A 4,494-nucleotide genomic window follows, 5' to 3' on the forward strand; every position below is an offset into this window, starting at 1 on the left:
AACAAATTTATTTACATCATTATCTATTATGTGTGACACTATTACTGACATGGTTATTTAGGAACTGAAAACTAAGGGCTAAGGTAATCTTTGATTTCTAACCCATTAATATAAAACCATTAATAGAAAAGTTCCTCTCTTTTTTTTTTTTTTTTCCGGGAAAGAACGTCACCCACTCTTCAGTGAGAACAAAGTAGATCACCATGTGAGTGAGGAAGGTCCGCGAACACGCGGTTCTATACAGTAGGAAGAGGGCCCCCCCCATTCCAGGTCAAGATGGCGACGAAAAAGGATCCTGAACTCACCTCCTCCCACAAACTCACCTTATCTGTATGACCTATGGAACAGCTGCTTCTGAGAGAGAAAAAAAAAAAACAAACAAATCTAAAAACTGACTCCTGCGCCAACAAGAGAAGGGCCACATCTAAGCAGGTAGGAGAGGCTGGGACACAACGTAACCATAAACCCAGCACCACAACTAACAGGGAACTCAAAACCGTGAGCTCCACCCTGAAGAGCAAGGGGTTTGAACCCCATATCCATCACCCCCCACTTTTAAGGCCGGCACCTGCCAAGCCCCCAAAACATCCAGCTTTGACAAACAACGAAGCCGGCGTCCACAAGACCCACGAAGTTAGCTCCCTGACAAACAGCCCTTAATGGGCTCACGGGCTTGGACTCACCTGCCTCAGGGCCCAGCGTGGAGGCAGCTGACGGAGGGACAAGCAGACTTTGTGCGTGAGAGGCCCTCTTGCTTCTTGTCTTGGAGCATTGGCGTGAGGGGCAGGCATCTGAGGTAACACACGTTCGGAGGCTTGCGGGACGTCTCCCGCGTGGGACTGGCGGGCGCCATCTTGGCGTTTCCCTCGCGGAGCGGAGCACCGGCTCTCGTGGAGGGAGCTTTCCCTTGCGTCCTGCGCGCTTGTCTTTGTGGCTGCTGCCTGGGGATGCCTTTGCTGTCCTGGCTCTGGTGAGCAGGGGTGCTTGTGTTGCTGGATCCCACAGGACGGTAACCGTCAGAGAGACAGTTTTCGGGAGGCTACCACCGCCAGGGTACCGCTCAAGCTGAGGCAGCCCGGCGCTTCTGTGAAAAAGACCCGTTTGCTGGTTCTGAAGCTTCTGCGTGAGGGGCGGGCTTCAGCTCTGGCTCACGTGTGGGGGCCTGATGATGGACTGGACCTCAGGCTCTCCTGCTCTCAGGGAACGATGCCGGCGCTCACCATCTCCTCGCTACGGCTCACTGGTATCTCCCACCCCGGGGCTTACACGCTCCTCTGGAGCCCCGATTTGTGTGACTGCCACTCAGGAGACGCCTCTAGATCCCTGGCACTAGTGGTTCACAACACTCATGCTTGTGGGCTCCTAAAACTGTATGTATGTGCATTTCTTTTATTTTTTGAATTTTACTTCATTTTTGTTCCAGCTTTATTAAGATATAATTAGCATAAAACACTATAAACTTAAGGTGTAGAATGTGATAATTTGATACACTTATATATAATCGTTGCAAAATAATTATCACCATAGGCTTAGCAACACTTCCATCACCTCGTATGATGACCAGTTTTTATTTTTGTGGTGCGTATTTGCATACTTTAAAGCTACTGCCTCAGAGTCTGGCTTCCAGTCAGCTTGAATCCCGGTGCTGTTGGAGATCCTCACTTTTGAGACCCTCAACTACTGGGAGCTATTAAACTATTAATAGGCTCAGGGCACCTGGGTGGCTCAGTAGGTTAATTGGCTGCCTTCGGCTGGGGCCGTGATCCCTGGGTCCTGGGATGGAGCCCCAAGTCCGACTCCCGGGTCAGTAGGGGCCCTGTTTCTCCCTCTCCCTCTGTCCTTCTCCCTGCTTATTCTTTCTCTCTCAAATGAATAGATAAAATATTTAAATATATATGATAGGCTCCATTTTCTCTTCTGTTAATGAGGATAAGACTTCTTTCACCTTCATGCCGAAGCAGTGAACACAGACGTGAGCTGCTCAGATGCCCCTTAAAAGAAAGACTTGTTGGGGCGGCTGCGAGGCTGCGTGGCTCCCTGGTTAAGCACCCACCTCGATCTCAGCTCAGGCCTTGATCTCAGGGTTGTGAGTTCAAACTCTGGATTGTGTTCCGTGATGGGCATGGAGCCCACTTAAAAAAAGATTAGGGGGTGGCACCTGGGTGGCTCACTTGGTTCAGCGACTGACTCTTGGTTTCAGCTCACATCATGATCTCAGCGTCCTGGGATCCAGCCTTGTGTTGGGGCCCAGGCAGGGCAGGGAGTCGGCTTGAGGATTTCTCCCCCTTTGCCCCTCCCCCCCACCCTCACTGGCACACAGCATCTGCTCATGGTCTCTCTCTCTCTCAAATAAATAAATAACTCTTTTTGAAGAAGAAGAAGAAGAAGAAGAAGAAGAAGAAGAAGAAGAAGAAGAATAGGAGGAAGAAGAGGAGGAGGAAGAAGAAGAAGAAGAAGAAGAAGAGGAGGAGGAGGAGGGGGAGGGGGAAGAAGAAGAAGAAGAGGAGGAGGAGGAGGAAGAAGAAGAAGAAGAAGAGGAGGAGGAGGAGGAGGAAGAAGAAGAAGAGGAGGAGGAGGAGGAGGAAGAAGAAGAAGAAGAAGAGGAGGAGGAAGAAGAGGAGGAGGAAGAGGAGGAGGAAGAAGAGGAGGAGGAAGAAGAGGAGGAGGAAGAAGAAGAGGAAGAAGAAGAAGAAGAAGAAGAAGAAGAAGAAGAAGAAGAAGAAGAAAAAACTTGTTGCCCCAGCTGTCAGCTCCTGCAGGATTATTGTCAGAGCATGTCCTCATCCAACGACTGATTGCAGTGGGGATGGAAGGGTATGTGCACCCATCTTAGCTTGCTACAGCGTAGCCCTAAAAGGCTGGGCAAGGCTTTCTCAGGTCTGCATTACAGTTTGACTTTTCATTCTACCCAATCCACCTCTTACCTTTCTCTGCCACTGCTAGTGATCCCTATAAAATATCCTGCATGCCAAAACTTATATAATGGACTGCTTGGACAATCACAAAGGTTTAGAGACAACAGTAAGAGTTAGGGTGGGGTTGAACAGTAAGTTTTCTCTCCTACATAAGGCCCCTCCTTCAAGACTGGAAGAGGTAGATGTTTTATTTACTGCATAGAAACCAACACAGAGAGCCAAGAGAAATGAAAAGAGGAATATGTTCTAAACAAAGGAGCAAAATAAGACTCAGAAAGGTGGTACCTTCTTATAGAGGATTGGCTTTTAGGAAGAGAAAATTAATCAATTGTCAGTTGGAAATGTTGTGTTTCAATAAAGCCATTTAGTGATTTTTTCTAAAACCCGTAAGCTGACTGAACACTCTCCTCTTTGCCGTCTTCATCTCTCTGTTCCTCTATAGGTGTATATATGACTGGATTTAGAAAAGGAGTTAAAACTGCATCAAATCTGGCTATAAATTTATCCAGATGTGTTGAAGGAGAGGGCCACATGTGGAAAAAAATCAGTGGACCAAGGAATAAAATCACCACAATAATATGAGCTGACAGAGTAAAGGGAGCCTTGGATAAACTACCTGAGGAGTGTTCCTGAGGAGTGGCTAGGATGAAGGTATAGGAGAGGATGAGCAAGAAGAAAGCAGCCAAGGAAATGAGCTCACTATTAGCAGTGACCATGAACACCAGTTTATAAGTATCTGCACCGGTAAATTTGATTAGCCAAGGCATGTCACAGTAAAAGCTATCTAATAATACATTAGAGCTACAGAGGGGCAAGCTCTCAAAAGCCAATTGGGCCAATATGTGAATGAGACCAATGGTCCAGACAACCACTAAAATCAAAATGCATATTCATGGGCTCATGATGGTCAGGTAGTAGAGAGGCTTCCATATGGCCATATATCTGTCAAAGGCCATGGCAATGATAGTACATCTCATTGCCTCCAACAGCATGGCAAAAGAAGATCTGAGCTAGATAGCCCCCAAAGGAGAGGACTTTCTGCTTCCTGAAAAGATCACAAAGCATCTTGGCTGCTGCAGTGGAGCAAAATATCAGGTCAATGATGGAGAAATTGGCTAACAGAAAATATGCAGGGGCGGGGGGGGTGGTATAATGGTCAGAAGTCACAGTGACCCCTACTAAAAGGTTTCCCATCATCCTAGACATATATAAAAGATAAGAAAAGCAAAAAAGAAGGAGTTGGATCTCCCAGGAATTGGAGAGTCCCAGGAACACAAACTCAGATACCCTGGGGTGATTGGCCCCATCCATTGGCTCGTTTGGTAGGTTCATGTTCCTGATATATAAAGAGAAAAAGTGATAGAATTCAAATTAATATATAATAATATATAAAATATAAAATTTGGAAGTCAGTATTACCTGAGAATTTCACAAAAATCAAATAACATCCTTTTGGCCACTATTACTGTAGTTATATATGATGGTAACTGAGTTGCCAAGTGCCTTGCTAACACAAGGAAGGTGCCTAGGAAAAATTATTTAAGTGGCAAGTCTTTCACATCCCATGTAAATTATTTTT

At 46.4% G+C, this 4,494-nt stretch overlaps 1 pseudogene; it reads right to left on the reverse strand.

Annotated features, from left to right (window-relative positions):
- Positions 1 to 3,279: 3,279 nt before the first annotated feature.
- LOC103673564 lies at positions 3,280 to 4,226 on the reverse strand (annotated as a pseudogene).
- Positions 4,227 to 4,494: the final 268 nt, after the last annotated feature.

The sequence above is a fragment of the Ursus maritimus genome, unplaced genomic scaffold (assembly GCF_017311325.1).
Source record: "Ursus maritimus isolate PB19 unplaced genomic scaffold, ASM1731132v1 scaffold_35, whole genome shotgun sequence".
NCBI lineage: Eukaryota > Metazoa > Chordata > Mammalia > Carnivora > Ursidae > Ursus > Ursus maritimus.